A 23,953-nucleotide genomic window follows, 5' to 3' on the forward strand; every position below is an offset into this window, starting at 1 on the left:
ATGCATAAAGCCAATCAACAATGTGGTTAGCTCTGGCTGCATGCAGCAATCATTCTAATGAACAGACAGCATGAAGTTGGCGTGCTGCCTGGATTTCAATCAACAGTTAATCGCACATCACAATTCCCTCACCCATTTTTGGGCACTATCCAATTTAGCCCCAGTAGGTTGGAAGACAAACTAAAAAACCAGAACCCTTACATGGATCTTTATTAATCATTCGCATCTCCAAATTTTACCTTTGCATTTTGTGCATAGAAACTGCTAGCCAATTATTTATTTTTATTTTACCTCAGTTCCTGAGGTACATTAATTACTGAACCAACAACTTTTTAATGGCCACAAATTTGCATTGAAAGTCATCGCTAAATTAAAGACCTATCTTAACAAGAAGTGGACGAGCTCAATCTTAAAGAGATAATGTCAATATATTTAAATACCGAGCAATGATTGTACTTTGGTTTCTCGGTTCTCATAAGGAGTATTAAGGTTTCTTGAAATTAACCTTATCACCAAAAAAAATGAAGAACAATGAGCCCGTTGCACCTATAGCTGCTTCCCATCAGTAGAGTTCCTACAGATAGATAGGTCTTTGAACTATGGGAAATGCTGCAGGCATGTATCCAACTTGTATAATGGAAAGTTATTTTACATGGCAAGCAGTATATCATGCACAGAGAGACACAGGCATTTCAATGACGGCATGTTTAGTTGCTTATTATGAATATATTTAATTTTAAATTTCTATTCATCTCTCTGCTCAGAGTGCTTTTTAAAATAACTCCCTATTAGTTTCAGGTTCACTAATGCAGTCTACAAGTCCAGCCTCCCAGTAGGATACCGATTTGCTGCAGGCTGCAGTGGGTTTCTGGAATTAGAATCCCTCAGTTCTGCCAGTAGCATTCATTAGCAGGTCCATGCAGCTAGTGCTGTGCTGATTGCAGTCCATCTTTAACATTGCTAATGTCTGATGTATGCTGTTGATTGCTTCTAGATATTGGAGGGGAGACTCCAGTTGTTTCTTTAAGTTTCATAGGCACAGCAATTTTTTTTATTATTGAGTGTTTCCAGACTCTAGGTAGACATTGAATCATTTCCCTCTTTTAGTTAGATCTAAATGAACACACTGAGATAAGATACTATATCATATAAGTTTTTGTTACCTTTATTTAAACTTTAGCAAATACAAGGGCACAATATACTGTCGCAGTGGTCATCTCTTTTATTTGTTTCATTTTATGCAGTATATAACCAACTAATTATTTTTTCAGAGTTTGAATTGCTTGGTGTGATCACAGAAGAATGTTTTATTTGTATCAGATAGACTCAGCTTCTAGAAACATAAGTAATATCTTCTCCCAAAAAGACTGAAATTGAAATCACTATTTCCTCTGAAATTGTAATTTCTTTTTAGTTTGCATTTTGGAAATGCTTGGATTATCTTTGATTTAAATCTTTGCTATCTTCTAGCTGAGATGAACCTGTAATGATTATTCGATTTAATAGAACTTCAGTTTTGCCTCAAGCTTTAGCTCCAATACGAATGTTCCTGATCTAACTGTTGGAACAAGGTAAATTAAGCGCTCTCATACTGAGAGCATTTTTTAATGTCAGTGTCATTGGTTTCTTTCATACTCTCTCACTTTGCTCTACTTCCATACAAGTGTGGTTCTATTCTGTTCCACCTTGGCTCATTACCTTACACCTCTTCTATGTCAAAAGACACATACCAGTTGCTTTTCTTCCTCAAAACATCTGAATTTACAGAATGTCTTAGCAGTTTTCCATGCATAAAAATAATCATTTCAATTCATCTGACCAGCACTAAAGTTTTCAATCTGAATGCACAGTTGCCACAATGTATAGCTTGTTGATTTTCTTGCCGAATGTCTATCTCACACCCTGTTGACAATTACTGCTGCTTGAAGCATTGATTCACTCTTCGAGCAGTCCATTCTAAACATTCACCACAATCTATGTGAACTAATTAAATGCGATTTCAACATCCACTCTCCCTCTTCTGAGATTTGGCTCATGGATCTCCATTGTCATTCACAAGGCCATGATAAACAGTTTCTCAAGGTTGAACATGTTAATCTCCTCAACGACCTTGACTCAGACTGGAATTCTATAAGCAATTTAAGATTCTCCATTTCTTGAAACTTTAATATCAAATGCCAGGTCTTAAAAGATGTACCTTTGCTGCATTTTTAACAGTAATATGGTGCTACATGTGGTATGACTCTATTTGCCATCTTGGCTTAACATCACATCATGTGATTTGTAATCTATTCCGGCAATATACCAATCAAGGTCCAATTTCCCTCCTCTACCGCCGTTTTGCAACAATTACAACAACGTGCCTGTCAATATCCTCAATTTACTTTCCTGTACCATTTAGCTTACAATTTTGATGTTTATTCTCCTTCCCTATTCTCATCAATTTGCACTTGTCACCATTGAATTTAATTTGTCATTTCTCAGTGTGACATTCCAATCTATCTAGATCTCTTGACACCTGCTAAACCTGCTCTTGATTGTTAGCAAGCCCCGTTCCCTCACCTCGGTACCCAGTAAACTTTGACAGCTTTGTCTCTATTCTCACTTTCAAGCAATTAATATACAACGTGAACAGCAAAGGTCTCATCAACAATCCTTGTGTCACTCCATTCGTCACTTTGCACCATTCCAATGCTGTTCCATGCACTTTAACTATATCCCTGCTTCACATTGTCACATTGACAGCTGCTGCTCCCTCCAAAACTGTGGTAATAATTGACAGTGAATCAAAACCTGCTGCTCTTTGCTTTGCAACGATTGGAAATCATAAACTAAATAACAAGTCTTTACTTTGCATCACATACATTGAGGTCAACCCAGACTTATTCCTTATGTTGTACCAATGAGTCATTGGTATCACAGGCATAATGAAAATGGGAAAGCAGAAAAAGGTTTTGGAATTGTTTCCTAATTGTAAAATGTACTTTAATGGAACAAAGAATTTGTAAGGATGTTGTAAAGGGTGTAAGGGTGTGAAAGCGTTAACTTAACCACTATGATGAAGTCATATGGACCTGGTGGAAGAACAATTTAGGATCAAAGGGATGTACCATCCAGGTCTTCCTCACTGTCTCTATGTCTATCATATCAACGTACCATCCAGGTCTTCCTCACTGTCTCTATGTCTATCATATCAACGTAACTTGTGCAAAGTTGCTAATATGCAATAACTTACCTTGCTTAAATTAAGAGCCTCTGCTCATTCAATTAGCAAATGGTGTTCCTCTACCACACCAAACCAAGCTGCTATCCTATCAGAGAACAGTGACAGCAAGTCTACCTGATGGTGATCAATAGTTCAGGTAGCCACATACTTCAAGGTGATCTACACTCAGGATTTACCTACCATCAAGGAGCAGGAGTAGGCTATTCAGGCCCTGCAACTTGCTCCACCATTCAATAAGAATATGACTGATCTAATTTTAACCTTGAATCCACACTCACTTACCTCTGATAGCCTACTACCCTCTTGGTTAATAAGAATCTATCCACTACCGCCTTAAAAATATTCAAGTACCTGTTCCACCATCTTTTCAGTTCCAAAGACTCACCTCCCTCTGAGCAAAATAAGATCACCTCATGTCTGTTTTAATTGGGTGATTTCTGATTTTTAAATGCTGCCCCTAGTTTTTAATATACCTTTAAGATGAAATATCCTCTCTACATTTGGCCTGCCCTCACCCCTCAAGTTCTTTTGAAATATATTTCAGGGTATTTCTGATGCAACATGGTGTGAAGGGATGCAAACTCATTTAGCTGCCTCACACCACATGCTCGTAGCAATGCAGATCAGTACAGTTTTTACAAACACGGCTTTAATAATCTTGCTCATGCAAAGAGTCAGCTGCAGAAAGAGCTGAACATTCATGGACATCACAGAAGAAAATCTCATGGCAAGATTCAACACAGTAGAATCTACAATCAAGGGTTAAAGCATTTTATACCTGGCAGAAGCAGAACAGATAAGAACTCCCTGGAGTTGGAATATTAGTCACTCCAAGACTGTTACAGATTGCATTGGTGATAATGATTTGCAGAAACAGTCCAAGTCAGGGCTCAGCCAGATAGTAAACTGATATCAGAGGCTCCATAAGTAAGTTTTAATTCTCAGATGGCGATAGGAAACTTTTCTATAATGATGCGGAGTTACAGCCTGAGAAAACTGGAAGTAAAATGTATTTCCAACTCAGATTCAGTGTTTCCCCATAGCAAAAGGATACAAATAGACACAGCAATGGTAAGAGAAAGCAAGGACTACAGAAGCAATTAAAACTGAAGTCACAGACCTGGAGATGTCACAAAGTCAGAATTAAAGCATGAAAGCGAAGCTGAAAAGTTTTGGAAGAAGAAATTTAGGTGATTTTACTAGGAAAACCAAGAAAAAGTGCTCCATTATTAAATCCATAGGATTTATTTAAAAATACAGAGCATCAATTTAAGCCTCAAACAAGAGAAACCATGCAGAACAACTGCTAAATGAATTGGATTATGATTAGATGGACTGGGAATCATTCAGTAATGCTGATAAGGAAATGGAAATTATTTATTTAAGCCACAAATAGTGGAATTCACCCTGAAAAGTCACAAAAAAAGGTGGGAATGCTCCATTTTACTCATAAAACGAGGGAATTTTCCAACTTGTTTGAAAGCCCAGCAGTACTGTTTTACATACAAAATTAAAAGCCTTTTGAATAGAGACAATACTAATCACAGTAGGAAACAACATTGCCAGGAAGACTTTAATTTTCAGGATGTGCCAAATAGAACATAGTATTGGACATCTTAAAGAAAACAATTCTTAAGATATAGAATAGCTTCTAAATTCGACTCTACAACAGAAAATGAACAAGTTAGTACACTTTTATTTACATCTAGGAGTATAGCTGATGACAGTATAACTTACCAAGTAGAAAAGAAGCAACAGACACTTTTGAAGAAGCATTAAAAAAAGTCTTTGATAATTGACTAAACATAAGAGCAAATAAAATCCTTGAAAAAGGAAGATTTAGTAAGAGTTCAGCATCCAGGGGAATCTATAAATGAGTTCATTGTTGAACTCTACAGATTGGTGGAGATAAGGTCATGATTCATAAGAGACTGAACTGTTAGAATTGTTGGTGAACCTGTCAGCTATATTCGCAATTAAAAGAAGGTTTAACTCAAGAGAAATTCACTGAAATGATGAACTAAGCCAAAGTTTAGAAGCAACACATGTCAATCTTAAGAGGAGAAGATCAATCTTTTCACTTAAAAGTCATGTGTGAGTTAATTCAGAGATGGAAATTCAAATTAAAATTTCATTTCTTTTTTTCACAGGTGGAATCTTCTGTAACAGTGGTAGACATTGTGTCAAGGATAAAGCATTGCTCAAATAGCTCAACTGAGCAAGTTGTTTTACCAGAATTGTAATCTCTGAGTCCAAATCAAAGCATCTAAGGTAAGTAACATGTGTAGTAAAGGATCTGCACACATCCATACAGATTTACTGGCATATTGGGAATACAAATCTACTGACACAGATTGAAGTTGTGGTGCACAAAACCAATGGAAGCCACCACCAGTGTCAGAAATCCTGCATATGGTCATGTTATGGACTGGACCATACCCTCTCAAAACATGTCAAGGAGATAGCCTAGACCCTAACTTTTTCTTATTTTAAAGGCAAGTGTGAGGCCTTGTGTACTGGATGCAATTCAATTGTCAAACTATCAGGCTTGAAGCAAAACACACTTTATTTATATACTGTAGTTAAAATACAGACAAAACAAAATGAAAAGAAAAGATTGATTTAACTTTAACTCTATCAAAAAACTTAACAAAAGAGTAAACTACTCACTAACTGTTCCAATATAGTAACATGCCATAAGCACAGTCTTGGCAAAAACAAAGTCAACAGAGGTTGTCTCACACAAAATTCCAACAGCAGGAAGAGAACCCAAGCTTTTAGATATGGCAAAGAGAGAGAGAGTTGTAATAGCTAGTACAACCCCAACAGCTACTAAAAACTAAACTAAAATTCTTGGTTCTGATAGAGCTTGACCCCACCCATTCTGGCTGCATCTGCTGTTCCAACTTTTAAAACATCCCCAGGGCCTCATAATCTGTTTACTTTATTGGCTTGAAGCAGACCACTCTGTACCTCTCTCTCAACCTCCCGGCATTAAAAAAAGGACAAAATGCACCTCATAAAACCATGGTATTGTCACATTCAAAAACAAATGACCCGGTTCAGAGATCCAGGATTGTGCACAAAAGAAATTGTCTGTTTCATTAGCACAGTCATCATGTGTGAAGAAAATGCATTAGCTCAAAGGCCCTGCAGATCTTGAAACAGACTAATTGCCTGTTTCAGCTGCAAATACACTCTCGATGAGGGAAATGCAAGAGATTTAATGCCCTCCAGTTTCAAAGCGACCTCCAAGTCTTGCATTATCATGAACTGAATCAAAGTTGACAGCCTTCAACCCAGCAACCCAGCAATCTCTGATCTCAAAGAGAATGCATTTTAGGAACTACTGTTAGCTTTCTGAATTTGTGAAGTCAGAAATTTGGGTGGAGGGGATATGGTTTTTAATGTAATTATATGCACAGACATACAATATTAACAATGAGAATAAAGACTTGATGGGAGATTTTGAATAAGAGTGTATAGGTTATAGACGGTTAATACTGAGGTGTGCCTTAAGGTCTACCTAACATGATCATACATCTGGTGGACAATAGCTTAGGGTCTTGAAAAAGTGCGACTTACTGTTGAGGTCCTCTTCATTGCCTCTGCAGCAGTGTCTCTCACATCAGTCTAACTTGTACATTGCTGTGAAAATGCAACAAGCTACATTTTGTTTTAGAACATAGAACATAGAAAGATACAGCGCAGTACAAGCCCTTTGGCCCTCGATGTTGCGCCGATCCAAGCCCACCTAACCTACACTAGCCCACTACCCTCCATATGCCTATCCAATGCCCGTTTAAATGCCCATAAAGAGGGAGAGTCCACCACTGCTACTGGCAGGGCATTCCATGAACTCATGACTCGCTGAGTAAAGAATCTACCCCTAACATCTCTCCTATACCTACCACCCCTTAATTTAAAGCTATGCCCCCTCGTAATAGCTGACTCCATACGTGGAAAAAGGTTCTCATGGTCAACCCTATCTAAACCCCTAATCATCTTGTACACCTCTATCAAGTCACCCCTAAACCTTCTTTTCTCCAATGAAAACAGCCCCAAGTGCCTCAGCCTTTCCTCATACGATCTTCCTACCATACCAGGCAACATCCTGGTAAACCTCCTCTGCACCCGTTCCAGTGCCTCCACATCCTTCCTATAGTATGGCGACCAAAACTGCACACAATACTCCAGATGCGGCCGCACCAGAGTCTTGTACAACTGCAACATGATCTCAGGGCTCCAGAACTCAATTCCTCTACCAATAAAAGCCAGTACGCCATATGCCTTCTTCACCGCACTATTTACCTGGGTGGCAACTTTCAAAGATCTGTGTACATGGACACCAAGATCCCTCTGCTCATCCACACTACCAAGTATCCGACCATTAGCCCAGTACCCCATCTTTTTGTTAGTCTTACCAAAGTGAATCACCTCACACTTACCTACATTGAACTCCATTTGCCACCTTTCTGCCCAGCTCTGCAACTTATCTATATCCCGCTATAACCTGACACATCCTTCCTCACTGTCAACAACTCCACCGACTTTCGTATCATCCGCAAACTTGCTCACCCAACCTTCTAGCCCCTCCTCCAGGTCATTTATAAAAATGACAAACAGCAATGGTCCTAAAACAGATCCTTGCGGAACACCGCTATTAACTGCACTCCAAGATGAACCTTTACAAAAAATCCAATCTAATTTACCATCAACTACTAACCTCTGTCTTCTTCCAGCCAGCCAATTCCTAATCCAAACCTCCAACTCACCCTCAATGCCATACCTCCGTATTGTTTGCAGTAGCCTACCATGGGGAACCTTATCAAACGCCTTACTAAAATCCATATACACCACATCTACCGCTTTACCCTCGTCTACCTCCTTAGTCACCTTCTCAAAGAATTCAATAAGGCTTGTGAGGCATGACCTGCCCTTCACAAAACCATGCTGACTATCCTTGATCACATTATTCCTATCCAGATGTTCATAAATCCTATCCCTTACAATTCTCTCTAAGACTTTGCCCACAACAGAAGAGAGACTCACTGGCCTATAGTTACTAGAGTTATCCCTACTCCCCTTCTTGAACAAGGGAACCACATTTGCTATCCTCCAGTCTACTGGCACTATTCCTGTAGACAACGAGGACATAAAAATCAAGGCCAATGGCTCTGCAATCTCCTCCCTTGCTTCCCAGAGAATCCTAGGATAAATGCCATCAGGCCCAGGGGACTTATCTATTTTCACCCTTTCCAGAATTTCCAACACCTCTTCCCTACATACCTCAAAGCCGTCCATTCTAATTAATTGTGACTCAATATTCACATCGGCAACAATGCCCTGCTCCTGAGTGAATACTGACGAAAAGTATTCATTCAGTGTCTCCCCAATCTCTTCAGCCTCCACACGCAACTTCCCACTACTATCCTTGACTGGACCTATTCCTACCCTAGTTATTCTTTTATTCCTGACATACCTATAGAAAGCCTTAGGGTTTTCCCTAATCCTACCAACTAAGGACTTTTCATGTCCCCTCCTTGCTGCTCTTAGTTCTCTCTTCAGATCCTTCCTGGCTACCTTATAACTCTCAATCACCCCAATTGAACCTTCACGCCTCATCTTTACATAGGCCGCCCTCTTCCATTTAACAAGGGATTCCAATTCCTTATTAAACCACGGCTCCCTCACACGACCCTTTCCTCCCTGCCTGACAGGTACATATTTATCAAGGACACTCAATAGTTGCTCTTTGAACAAGCTCCACATATCAATTGTGCCCATGCCTTGAAGCCTACTTTTCCAAACCACGCATCCTAGGTCGTGCCTCACCGCATCATAATTTCCCTGCCCCCAGCTATAACTCTTGCCCTGCAGTGCACACTTATCCCTCTCCATCACTAGAGTAAAAGTCACCGAATTGTAGTCACTGTCCCCAAAGTGCTCACCTACCTCCAATTCTAACACCTGGCCTGGTTCGTTACCCAGAACCAAATCCAGTATGGCCTCACCTCTTGTTGGCCTGTCTGTTTTATGACAGGAGTGTTATCTTGTTAGACTAGCAAGTGGTTTTCATCTGTCATACCAGACAAAGTGGTTTCTTTCTCTAGTCCAAAAGAGAAGGGTGAGCACAAATCTACCTCATGGTGATTAATAATGAAAAAAGACTCATATAATCAGGTCATCCCCACTCAGGATTGCTCATAGAGCAACTATATCAACGTTCCTTCACTGTCACACAGTCAACATCCCAGAACTCCTTTTTTAATAGCACAGCAGGCATCCCTACATCCCGAGGACTGCTACACTTCAAGAAGGCTGATCATCGCTAATCTCTCCAGGGCAATTAGGGATAGGTGATAATGCTGTCTGAGCCAGCAGCACTGATGCCCCATGAACAAATAAAGCAATGTTCTTCCCAGTAAAGCTACAATATTTTATAAGTCTAGGTCAATGTGCATAATCACGAGCTTCTTTAGGTTAATTTGATTCTAGAAATATTCAGTCCCATGAACAGTCCCAAGCAAATGGCAGAGTCATGTGGATGACGTAATGCAGTCTATGGTACCACAGCACACCGACACCAGATGCGAAACCTCTGTTGGAATATATTGAAGGGCTCTACCAGATTTATACAGGATTCTTAGCCACATCTTCAGAAGGTCTGCAGCCTGCTGAATGGTCACTTGTGTTGTGCTGTGATAGCTGTTATATCTCTCATTGCAACTGTGCTTGGGTTTCTCAACCATAGCCATCTAGTTAATGGATAGCACTTTTCAGGTGGTATCCAGTCTTGATGAGATGTGGGGTTCTGAAAAGTTTAGGCTTCTGGGATTGCATAGACAATGTGACAGCTTCTGACAAACTTGCACAAACCTGAAGGATCTGTGTGCAGTGGTCCCAGCTGAGTTGTACATTAAGTGAATGAAAACACCTCCTTTTGATGAAAATCTGACCTGTGATGGCTATATATGTGCAATTAATGATGACTGGCACTAGGAGAAATCCCACACTGGCCTCAATCCTGTATCCTCAATCAGACTGTCCAAGTTCATGCAGAAGTTCTAGTTCAAGTGGTCTAGGTTCTCTTAACAATGGTTAGCCACAGACTGCAAGATCCCATTGGTCCCTCCAGAAAATGGCTGAATGATTCTGAGGCAAAGCATGCATGATGATCTTTAACATTAGTCTTTGGGTGCCTGCCCCTTCCCATCAAGTCCAGTTCATCCACATTCATAGCTCAGTGGCCACCTCCCGAAAAGGTCACATTCTTTCATGCCAATAATTGTAAGAGATTAAGCTTTTGGAGAAATCTATTTTCTATGTGCAGGGCTGGTTGTGTGCTTCTCTGCCTAGCCTCTGCATTGCGCCTTCCAAGCCCATGATCCTGGTGACCCCTCCCCCATCCCTCAGTTGCTATTTGCCTGCAATTATGTACTGCAACTCTCTTTCTCTGCTCCTTTTCACCGAAAATCCTGAGTGACTAAAACTCTTAGCAAATAATTAAATGCAGTTCACACCTGAGCCTCCCAAACTTGTGTTTTAAGTACAAATGCAAAGTTCTAGTGGGCACACTAGCTCCCACTGCACTAGACAATTTTGCAACTGCTTTCAACGGCTTTTTGTGCTGCTCATTAGTGCTACTTCTCACTACACCACATACAGTAGCTCTGGTAATATCTGGTCATGGTGTAAAGCCACTAGGTTTTCCTCCTGGTGTCTTTGGCTGCCATTTTCCAACTCCCCTAAATCTCTAAAGAATTTACAAGTGTTGTAATCTTTTACGTGTCAACATCTTTTCATCATCTTGGCATTACAGTGTTGCAACATAGAAATGAATACAACAACACTTCATCTATTTCCACTTACTTATGGTGGATTGTATGGAAGTAATCTTGATGGGCAGGCAGTAAGAGTCATTAGTTGACAAATAATCTAGGAGAAATCCGGTAGTTCTTTCGTTTCTTTCGGCATTCTTTTGTGTGTGTTGGGGTGGTTGCTTTCGTAGTTCAGGACTTGGTCTGTGTGAGTGGCTTTCCTGTATACCTTTGTGGTGAATTCTTCGTTAGGTTCTTTCGTATTTAAGAGGAGTGTCTGTCTATTGTGGATCCTACTAGACCTACTAATATTCTCAAGAGACCATAGAACCTCTGTTTGGTTGAAATGACAGTCTAAATTTGCTTATTTTGAGAGTAAACAAATTTTAATCAAAACTTACTGAAGGAGTTCATTATATTTTAGACCATTTTTCATTCTCAAATGCTCACATCTTCATGACCAATATTCTGCCGTGAAGTTGTCTAGTAAATACCTATTAGTATGTGTGCTAATCTAAAACAGGTTCTTTCCTTATTACATGCAGCTTTTGAGTTAGATCCAGTTTTGAATGTTAAATAATAGGCAATAATAATATTTGAAATCAATGGAAATAAAAGCTTTGGAAATGTGCATTGGATTAATCTTCATTCACTCAATCACTTCATTATAGATAATTAAACAGAATAAACAAAATCATTTAGTGGAAAACTAGTCAAATGATCTAAAATGTCTGACAAAAAAGAGCAACCTGTTCAATACTATTAATGCACCTGTCAAGAAGGTTTGCATACAGAAACCTAACTGTGGTCATATACAAATGAGACATTTGGAACTGTTGAACTGTTTCTTTCCCAATGATCAACAGTTGTGATATGCATTGCTGAAGGGGACTACCGAGATCATTTAGATGTCGCATTGAGTCACACTGTGGCAAATTCTAGATTCAGTTTCTGGTTGGAGTTGTTTTATCACAGCTTAGCCAGAATGGCACTTTATGCTTGTTATATCTGCAATAAGGTGAGCAGAACTAGAATTCCTGCTCCTAATTACCCCAAATCCTGAATTAATCTACCAGATTGAAAAAAATTGCAAAGTGAATTGCAAATTGTAATTGAACTAAATCACTCTACATATGTATGTTTAGAATAAGCATCCATCCAAAGGCCTCTGCATATAATTAAATTATAGTTGGAATTTAGTTAGTATCAGTATTATTTCAGTAAAATGTGAGACTGTGTGACATAATACCTTTCAGTAAGCACAATGCAGCTCATGAGTGCTTAACAGTTCGCTTTCACAATTTGTTGCCTTGTTGCTATAACAATATGCTTTGTCTTTTACAGTTCAAATTAGCATAATTGCTGAAATGTTTGTATAATTTAGCATGAATTATTATCAGGGTAATAGTTATTTTCAAAGCACCAACATTATTGTTGACAAATCTTCCTAAGTAGCTCAGTTTACACTTATGTATGAGTTGTTTATGTCTTTAAATGGTTTAAAATTTATAACCTTATGGCTGGCTTTAGTCATTCAAATCCTTGAAACTGTGGCAAACAATGTTGCCTTCATTTAAGATATATTGTGAGAAAATGTTGTAGCTTTTTTTCCTCACGCCGGTGAAGATTGAAGGATGAATTGAAATATTTTCTTTCTCATCAGAGAAGTAGTAAATAGCTATGGCTTGTGTCCTCTCTGAACTGTGTTCAAGGTCTGTGCAAAGTGAAGATGCACAATGGTGTGCCTGACCTCAGAGTACAATAAAATGTAGAGAAGCCTTTGATGTGCCACACAACGGACTGACAGGACACAACGTGTGTCTCATTTTTCACCACGTGATTCATTTCTGAGATCTGCTTGGATGTATGTTTAATGGGAAGAGTCTAGGATTTAATTCAAAGAATTTCATATGCAGCTGTTAGTGGTTAGCTATGACATTGACAGAGGGTAAAACACATGTCCACTTTCTCTAAGAGAAAATGATATGTCCCCAAGGAGAACTAGTTGGTAGAATATCTCCCACATATTAAAATGTGATGGCCTCTTTTATTTGTATAGTTCTAGCAAAAAGGTTAACCTCTGAGTATAATAACTGTTATCTGAAAAGAAGGTAGCAAATATTGATAAGATCAGAGTTTCACTTCAGTAGGAAGGGAGATTGGGGTGAGTAATGGGGTGTGACAGGTTAAGTGGAAAGGTAAAGAGCATCTATGAGTGTGTTGTGAGGTTTCTAGTTGAAGTGCCTGCCTCAGATGGACAACTTGAAGTAGGTGGCTCAAAGAGATGTGGATTTGAGATGTGCAGCAATGATAAATGTGTGGGCAATATGGTGCATATGATGGTCAGGTATGAGTTCTGATTCCTAAAGATGGCTGATGAATGAGTGGTATGTGATGTTGCATGTGGTTGAGGGTTACAACAGTGTTGTGTATGGTGGCAGCATGCTGGAAATACAATGGTGTGGTGCTTTAAGCAGTGTGTGAAGTTTTGGTGCATGATGGGAAGGAGGTGTCTTTTGAAAATACATTCAGTGACCTTGCTCACTGTGTGAGATCATTGAACCTTTTGCTGTAAAGCAGCCAGGTTGTCTGGGCCAGGCTGCTTGAGATGACTGCTATGCCTGCCTGCTTCTATTCCTATAAGATCATGTTGCTAGGGGGACCCTAGCTCCTGTAGAAATGCAACCACTCTCCTCCTTTCCATGCTGTGAACAAAGGCTTCCAGCATATCATCAGCAAACCTGGCAGCCTTCACTTTCCCTGTCCTTTTCTTGCATTTATATTCTTATTAGTTCACTGAAACACCTCCAGTGGTAGTTTCACCAGATGTTGCACCCTGAATGTACCTCCCCTTTAAAATGTGTGTGCTGCCTTCAAGTATAATGCAGCTTTGACTGATGTTAGTCTTGTACATAACTGGGCACTTTGCTGAAGCCTCCCACTGATCTGTACACCACACCATATTGATGGGCAGATTGGACAGAGCATGATGGACATTTTTCCAATAGCCATATGGCTTTATTATAATCTACGAACTTTAAAAGTTTCCACAAGCATAGTGTGTAAACAGGCACTGTGTTGGTAAAGTGATGCCTTTATTTTGTTGACAAAATTTGGGAAAACTCATCACAGTGTCACCAATGTTCCATCTGACTGTGACACATAGCTCTTCCAGCACGTCTACCCCCACACATAAACGCTTGACAAACGCTCTTTCATAAAAGCGTTCGCCCTTTAAGGCACTTACATTGGGTGATGAGTGCTGCATTTTATTGGAGAGGCACTCTCTGATGTTGTCCTCTAAAAGTGGTTCATGGCTCTGTGCTGCAGAAACAGATCTCTTTACATTGCAGAAGGGTTTCTGCGGCAACTGGATCTGTTTTTAAGCAAAGCTATGCCTCAAAGATTATAAGTTTCATGTGTTTTAAATGTGAGCATTGCTAAGAATCACCACTCCAAACTTTAGCTGGATTATCAATATTCTTGGCAGGTTGGTTTTAACAATCACGCTGATTACTGTCATTTGACAGTACTAGAATTCGGCAAAAATCACGAAATCCATTGTTTACTTCTTTCTTTGATTTTTAAAGGGTTAAACACATTGATTGAAGTCAGGAGTAATCTTAGTACCTAAAGCATTTGGTGGTAAAATCACAGGCAATTGGTCTGTCATTCTTATTTGCATGTTACCAATTATTTTGCAGCCATCTGACACATTCATTCCCTCAATCACCACCGCAATGGCAGCAAAATATACCAAGACAAGGTGCACATAAACACCTCACAAATTTCCTGAGACAGCAGTTTCCAAACCCACAATCTCTACGTTTAAGGGCAAGCAGCAGCCAAAAAGGTAAACTACCATCACAAGTTCATCTCCAAGCCACACACCATCATGATTTGGAACTATATCGCTCTAACCTCACATCACTGGGCCAAAATTCTGGAAATCCCTATGATGACCTAGAAACAGCGACTTTAATTTGTAGTTACTCCAAATATCTTGTAGAAATCTTTAAGGAAGTTTGAAAAGCACTTTTATGAGTTTTCAGAGATTGAAAAAGGCTCAATTTTTTTTGGTAATAAGAAATATTGGTCCACATGACCTGGCAATGCTTAACCTGGAAGGAGTACCAAGAGGAATTTAAGGTGTAGAAGTCAGTAAGCACAATGAAGAGCTGAAAGTGTGCACAGCTGAAGGCAGAAGGTGAGTTGCGCATAATGTAAACACACAAAAGAGAGTTGCAAAACCCAAGAGCTGAAGGGGAGTTGAGAAGTTTCTGGAATAAAGTACCTGATATGTGAAAGACACCAAATGCGGACCACTGTTTACACAAAAGGTGCTGCCTGTGTAGAATCAGCTGACACCTCTAAGGAAAGGAACTGGAAATAAATTTGGAACTCCTGTATTGCTGAGATAGGGACCCATCTGTGATGTGGACTGCCTACTAAATTATGGAGATACTTTGTGATATGCCTGCATTTCTCAGTGTTATTTATGCTTCATACTGGCTGTGATTTTTCTGTTAATTTAATTTATGTTAGTTCTGAGTCATGTTAAAGTTACCATAAAGTGAAATCTTGATAGTAATTTCTTCACTTGTGGGCTATCTGTTGAATTTGATTATGTTGGTTTACAGTCTCCGTTCCCTTCCTAACAGCACTGAGAGTGTATCGACGTGTCATAGACTGCTGCAAATCAAGAAAATGACTTAGCATCACCTCCTCAAGCAGAATGAGGGATGGGAAACAGTGCTAGCGTTGTCAACAATGTTCATATTGCAGAAGCATGTAAGAAGAAAATACCTGTAAGCAGCAGCATTCTCTGTATCAGGGACAGTTCAACACTTTCCTGAGGCAAGGGCGGTGATAAAGACAGAAGATAAATCTGATAAAGAGGTGAAGAGATAAATTATCATGTTGAGGATGCTGAGCTGGGAATGGCTCACAATTCTAATGTGGAATGAAGCGGAGTAACCCTGCTCCACTCTTTCTACTTTCAGCTTGGCAAACGGGATCTAAAACTGGCATCAGGTCACTGAATTGCATGGGCGATGCATATCTAGAATATTGCAACCCATGTATTTCTAGTGCAGGCTAAAAATGTACATGCCATGTTAAATCCTTCACTGTCAATTCAAGCGTGAAATGGGCATTGTGAAATCAAATGTCTAAACAATTACACTTGTTCACAAATAAAGGATTAAAGACAATTGTGTGTGGTTCTAGCCAAACAATTCATCACTTTTGTAGTTTTGTTATATTTCAATTTGAAGCAAATGATCTTTATTTTCTTACTGTAGACAATCCACCATTATTGTACAAGTGAATGCATTATGACAAGTTTTTCCTTTTAAATCAAATGATATGTAACCACAAATTGTGAAACTGGACCACATTAACTAAGTTCAGAACAATTCAAATGCAAACACTAAAGGTTGCTTTTTGCTGCTTTTGAAAGGAGCCAGAATAATTATCTGATTTAAAAGCACTCACTGTGATGACACAGTGTGTAACATTTAGATTTTTTTTAACCACAATAAAGCAATATTCAAAAAGACGATGGGCCATGCTTGTCACATAATGCACTTTGATTTGCTCTTTTTGCACTTTCTTTGGCTCAGCGTCCATTTCCTTTCCATCTATGTGAAGTGCCTTGGGATATTTTTCTTAATTAAAGGAGATATATCAATTTAAGTCATAGTTGAGCTAGCCACAATGTGATACAAAGGCATTAACATAAAAATGTTATGATGCAAAGCAAGATTAGAAGCAAAGAATAAAGAAACGAAAGAGCTATTTTATTACAATATTCACCCAACCTTTGTGAAAAAACACCTTTTTAGTTGCATTGTGAAACCACTCTGCCACCAAATGCGAATTTGACTAAAATAGTATAGCCATGCGACATGGTGACTCAACTATTTGGTTTACCAATGCACCATGAGTCTGGGAGGAGAGATGTGTTAATGTAATTTCTCTATATTGGTTGCAACAAAGTCAATGTTTGTTGTTTCCTTAAACAATGAAAACTAGAGAGGGAATCACTCAAAAAGAAGTGGTTCTATTTTAGAGCAAAGGTTAGAGAGTAGCAGTGTACAGGTTCAGGATCCACTTGCCTGCTTATGTTCTTGGTTTATGAATGCTGCCTAGGTGAAGGGCCTAAAGAATAAGTAATGCAAAGGTTGTCAGATTGGAAATATTTGTCGTAACATAAACTAATAATATACCAAATTGAAAATTAGCAGAACATTATTGTTCCCTCAGAAGAAGGCTCTTAAATGGATCCATGAGATTGCTAACCATTTCAGAAGTTCTGAAAACGCAGAACATTGTTGTAAGTTGTTTAAATTATCCCAATCATTTTGATAACTTTTCCTTCTAGTACAACTTTAACTGTTATACTAAGAGATTACATTTCCACCAATTACAGAATGAAATGTGGCACTCAGTGTTAATCAAGATACATGTTGTCTTGAACATAGAACATTAGATCTCGTCTTAATCAAAGCCTAAAGCCTGTTTTGCAAATATTGTTTGTGCATCAGACATCACTGTAAAATGTCAAGCAGTGATAAATAATTATTGATTTTATATCTTCCTAATATGGATAACCACTTGCTGTGTGTTATGTGCATAGTAGACAGGAATTTTCTAAACAAGATGGTGCATCATGTGCCATTATTCTGTGGGAGATAGAGTTCTGCAACATTAAAAGTTATAAGAATTTATGGGAATAAAACTGGTCAGCAGTCCATTAATATTGCATTATTTCAATAAACAATTAAATCTGTGTATTTTGTTGAACTGTTTACCATTTCATAATGCATCTTGGCACTGTAAAGTAGTAGAAGTTAAAACACGTGATGCATCACAAATTAAGTAGAAATCCTCACGGCATACTGTCAATAATTAAAACCAAATTTTTGTATCGCTGTATTCAACTCCTGTGTGTGCTGCATGAACTGTTAACTGCAATTTAACTAGTCTGCCTTGAATTAAGTGTATTTTAGAAGATTTCAATGGAAAGTACACAACATAACTTCAAAACTTAGAAAAACCTCTGCAAAAATCAATTAATCTGAAAATCATTTTGGCTACTAATAAGAAACGTGCTGTCTATTTTGCACAGCTTTGCTGTTATCTTTTATTTTTCTGTATTTTTCTTCTAAATTTACCTTCCCAAATTAAAACCAGGTGGTTCCAAAATTTCAAGTAGTCTGATCCTTTTACCCTGTATGGACTTTACTAAAAAGGAACATTTTTGTCTAGAATGTTTTGTTATTGTTTCCAGGACAATTTCATACTTCATCTGTGGAAAAGGGAAGAGAGAAAGAGAGGAAAAGAGGAAGAAGTGAAGACTGAAAAAGAGAAACAGCTGCCTGTGTGCGTAACAATTAACCTTTTCACAAATACTAACCTACATTTAGATTTGAACAAATTCTACTCCAGATGTCATTAATCTATGCCGGAGTTTGTATTGTGTCTACAAATGTGGAATAAAGAATAAAATTTCAAACTTTTCCAACATTATGAAAAAGAAATAGGCTGAATTTAGATGCAAATATAATTTCAGCAACATTTATTAAAATATTATGAGTAATTTACAAAAATCAAGATTTAAAAATAAACAGAATTTCTCGCAAATTGACTAAGTTTGCATTTCTACAATTGTCCAGTTGAACTAACATTGCCATCTTGATAAAGTAGATTGGAAACATGTAGCACTGTTAACCATTATGGAACATGACTGTCACAGTGCAAATCCTGTAAGCCTTTTACATTATTTAACTTATATTTTAATTAAACCTAGCTGAATGGTTTTACAGCAATCTGGACAGCAACAGATGTAGCACAAACTGCACGTCAAACTGCTCCCAGTCACATTGACTCTAAAGATTTTGGCATGAACAGCTCAAGCGATTGAAGCTGATTGGGGAGAAAGCTCCCCAAGAAGATAAGTGTCCCAATGTCCTGTTGACCGGTCTACAGGGAACCCTTGGCTCATCAAAGTGTGGAGGCATCTGGGAGCTACTTTGTTAATGAAAAGAACTATGAAAATATACAAGCAGAAGTGGAAAGAAAATGAAATGACCAAAGTGCATCATAATTAAAGCCTTAATTAATCTCTAGTGCTACAAATGGAAGTATGGTATTACAGATGTCTTTTACTATATTGAAATTATGGTGTTCAAAAGCTGAACAGTGCACCGCTTCCACAAATTTTAACTTGCTGCCTTTCAGCTCCAGAAAATGTGTGATGAACATTATGATCAGAAATATGTTCCTTGGATTTGTGAAAACAGAACCCTTACATTGCCACAATGTTTCCACATTTTATTGTCTTTATCTAGAAACAATTTGAAATTAATTTAATTGAAAATCGACATTTATGAAGCTCTTCTGTGTTCAGCACAACCAAGCTGTTGTCTCTGCACAAATAATTATTAGTGCTAAAGCCATATCTGAATGTGAAACAGACTCTCATAACTGTGACAAGCATTTGCAGTTCATACAAGCATATTATTGGATTTCCAAAACTTCACAATTTTGACAAGCACAAGTATGTAACCACATCACTAATGTTCTATTTTCAACAAATTTCTACACATTTTTGTACTTCTCTTTAGCATGTTATTTGTATTCAAGTGTGCCTTTGATAGGAGCAGTATTAGAATAGTGTGCTCTGCACTGGTTAAAATCTAGCTCAGACTTAGGTGATGAAAGAATTCTACTTCTGCTTGCTCTAAAGATCCTTAAGTAGGACCATCTCCAACCAATTGCTGGTGCGCAAAGCTATTCATAATTGATCACAAATTGGCATAAAATAGAAATTACACTTGGGGACTGAAAGGGAAACTACAATGAAAACTGAAATTTCATTGTTTTGCAATAGAGAGCTCTTCTAAGGTTGGGATTAAAGAATATTGTTCTGGGCAATGCCTTATGCATTTTATCTTGCATCTAACTTGGTTTAGCTGCCTCTACTTGGTGCTGACACTAAGTGTGAAAATATAAAACCTTTTGCAGCACTACTGTTGTTAGTGCCTTTTGAAAAAGGAAGGCTAATTACACACCTTAAAAAATTATATCCTTTGGGTAAATGTTTAAATCGGTAAGCAAATAGTAAATTCTCTAAATCACAAGAAATAGTAGAAGAAGATGCCTCTCATGATTTACAAAATGGGGTTTAGCCTTTGTAGTTTTCTTGTATTAATTTTAATTTCCAAAAATATTAAAGCACAATCAAATACAGTCCTTTTCCTAAATTAACTGAACGTGGATTACTCCCAGTATTAGTGAGACCTTTCATGCTGACTCAATAATGTAAGACTCGGGTTAGTATAACCATCAGGCCTAATTAACATCATCTAGGTTTGGCTCCCACCTGGTATGAGCAGAAATAATGAAGAGGCTGGTTGGTGGGAACTAACTGGACAAACACAGCAGAAAGCTTCAGTCTGAGCATGTCTGGTAATTTGAGCAGCTTCAAACATAATCATCTTCAAGGGATGGAGAAGATGGGCCTAAGTAAGGGATGCCCAAGGTTTCATGGTGTGGTCTACAGGAAAATACCAATTACTCATCGTCTATGATAAAACCTTGAAAGTTTTTAAATCTCCACCCTTCAGGCCTGCTCCTGCATCTCAAGTAATATTGCAAACGCTGGAAATCTGAAATTCCAAAAAAAAATGCAGTTGTGGAGAGAGTCCAATACAACTCTTCTTTTGCATCTTCTGCACTTTGCAGCTACGTTTCTGGTGAGACCACCAAAACCAGCAGTCAAAGTACAGTCAGAAGTAAAACGGACCTCAATCTTTAAATCTCATCAAGACCCTTATCCTACATGGGGTGAGAGTCTCACACATCTATTCAAACTGCCCATAACCCATGCTGCACACATACTGGAAAACACCATCCTTCTCCCAAAGTCTTCAGGCCATACGGTATGGTTTCTGGGAGATCAGGACGGCCCTTCCAAACATGGCTAAGGACATCTTTCCAAACCACTCAGACTGACATGCAACAGAGATTCAATGATGCCCACACTTCAATCAGGTGGAAGTGACCATAGTTGACCTGAAGATAAGATTTTGATGTAAGGTGACTCCTCAGGGTGTAGGGGTGGGAGCACAGTGCAGAAATAGTTCTGCTGCATCATTGTAGCAGGCTGTGTCCCAAAGCATCCTATGAGACATTGTTTAAAATGAAAGAGGCAGTGCTTTGTGCAGCTTCTCTTGGTAGCACTGAATTATGAGGGAGATGGAGATGTGGACTTTCCATTTTACACAAGCCCGCCTTGAATGGTGATAAACTCTCTTGAAAATCTGAAATTTGGATGAAACATTGCTTACAGAGATGTGCAGAATCATCGCTGGTTCCACCCTCTCACTCACAGGGTGGGTGTAAGAACAGGTAGGTGCTATCAATATTTCTACTTGTTGCTTATGGCCTCAGTGCTGTCCAAATTAAAATGTAATGTCTAGGTTGCAGTTGTTAGCATCACGGTTCAAGGACCCTTGGTGGTATCTGCACTCAAAGAGTCAGATGCTCATGGAAGATGAGCAATACTCTGCTCTTACTGATTTCATCCTGGGGAAGTCGGAAGAAGCTGCTCATCTCTCACATGAGTGCAACTATATCAGATTCAGTAGATACAAACAGACAACAGCAGTCATTGTAAGGGTGTAAGTGAGCATGTATTTAAAATAGTAATAAGGTTATTGACAACAATGTGTAGCCAACCTATGTGCCCTCAGTAAGTCTTTATCTTTCTTTCTCTCCTTTAATGTCTAAGTGCACAACCCTGGGGTCCAAGGCTTGGCTGGAGAGCTCTTGCTCTGTAGTTGAGCCTGTTGGCCAGGGCTGGTTGTCTGTGGGGAATGTTTAGACCCAGAGGGCTGACATCTGCTGACTGTGTTCTACCCAGATGTTAGCTCATCCTCTTGACCTGGATCTATGTGCAGGCAAAGGGAGGTGAAGTGGCTGGGCCTCCCTTCAGTGTCCTGAGAAGAAGCTTCTGGGGATTATGTGTATTGCTAGTCTTCCCTTTGAGTGCCTGCTGACATTGCCATGTCTCCTTAGAAGAAAGGGAATTCCTTAATCTTCCACTCTTGCCTTGCTATTGATGTTGAGCATCTATGTCTGAGACAGCAAAATACTGATAACATCAGTCGACTTCTCCATCCTTCAATCCAGTTTCGCAACTGCTCTGAAAATCCTGCACAATGTTCCTGTGTCTCTCTGTGTAGTTTGACAAAGTCACTAATGGCCAAGGCCATGAGGTCATCTGCTGAAAATGTGTTGCTGGAACAACGCAGCAGGTCAGGCAGCATCCAAGGAACAGGAGAATCGACGTTTTGGGCATAAGCCCTTCTTCAGGAAGCCTTTCTTCAAGATTCTCCTGTTCCTTGGATGCTGCCTGACCTGCTGCGCTGTTCCAGCAACACATTTTCAGCTCTGATCTCCAGCATTTGCAGACCTCACTTTCTCCTCCATGAGGTCATCTGCCTGGAACTGAGCAGGTGCAGCCCTCTGGTGCCAGAAAGTCTTAGTGAGCTAGGTAAAAACAAGGATTCAGATGCTGGAAACCAGAGTCTAGATTAGAGTAGTGCTGGAAAAGCGCAGCAGGTCAGGTAGCATCCAAGGAGCAGGAGAATCGACGTTTCGGGCATGAGCCCTTCTTCAGGAATAGAGGCAGGGTGCCTGTCACTCTGCAGGCACCTGCCTCTGTGGTCCTCTGTGGTCTAACCTAGAAATAGTACCCAAAGTCTCTAAGCTATTGGAAAGTGCAGATGAAAACCTAGCCAATGCTTCTGCTGAAAACTGGATGGGTTTTTCCTCAGAAGTGGAGGTGGAATACAAGGTATCCTGTATTAGTCTCTTTCTGACTAGTACCTGCAGAAGAGAAAAGAGAGAATTAATTGCGTAAATGGGTGAGAAACTTGTGAAGCTTCAAAATGAGTTGGCCCTGTTTACAGGAGAGTGGCATAGCACAGCACAATGAAGCTCAAGTTGTTGGAAAAGGAGATTTTAGTATCCCCACATGAGCAGTCATTGTCTTCCCTGTCCAACTTCAGTCTATTTCTGTCATCAGGATTGAGGATCCTAATGCTGAAAGTGTGTTGCTGGAAAAGGACAGCAGGTCAGGCAGCATCCAAGGAGCAGGAGAATCGACATTTCAGGCATGAGGCCTTCTTCAGGAATGTCCTCATGCCTGAAACGTCGATTCTCCTGCTCCTTGGATGCTGCCTGACTTGCTGCGCTTTTCCAGCAACACATTTCCAGCTCTGACCTCCAGCATCTGCAGTCCTCACTTTCTCCTTGAGGATCCTAATGTCCACCACCTTGCTGCCAGTTTTCATCTTCTCGGTCTTGTTGTGAGATGTTTTTAAATTACAACACAGAACAAATAACAATACAGCACAGGAACAGACCCTCCAAGCCTGCGCTGACATATTTTACCCTTCCATTCTAAAGCTACAATGGCACAAACAGTTGATTGAATGGGATTGATGTGGATGAGAGAGGTACTTGTGTGAATGCAGTGGTAGTAGAAGTGGTGAGATTTCCCCAGTACATAAGTAGGAAGCACAGAGGGCAGGCAAGGTGAGTAGTTAGAGGATAAGGTGTGTAAAAGTTGCGAAGTAGATATATTGCATTTAGTATTGAGAGGTCCAGTCCATGAGTTCTGATTTATGTTGATGATTTGGAGTTTGGTGTGCAGAGAGCAATTTCAAAGTTTACAGGTGAGGCACAATTTGGAATAGTTGGAAACTGTGAGGAGAACAGTGTAGAACTCCAGAAGGATCTTGACAAGTTGGTAGAATGGGCACATAGAAGGCAAATGCAGAGAAGTGTGTGATGATGCATCTTGATAGGAAGAGGATTGAAAACAACATAAATT

Source organism: Chiloscyllium plagiosum, unplaced genomic scaffold (assembly GCF_037043375.1).
Source record: "Chiloscyllium plagiosum isolate Xiang-an unplaced genomic scaffold, Cpla_swu_hap1 HiC_scaffold_14, whole genome shotgun sequence".
NCBI lineage: Eukaryota > Metazoa > Chordata > Chondrichthyes > Orectolobiformes > Hemiscylliidae > Chiloscyllium > Chiloscyllium plagiosum.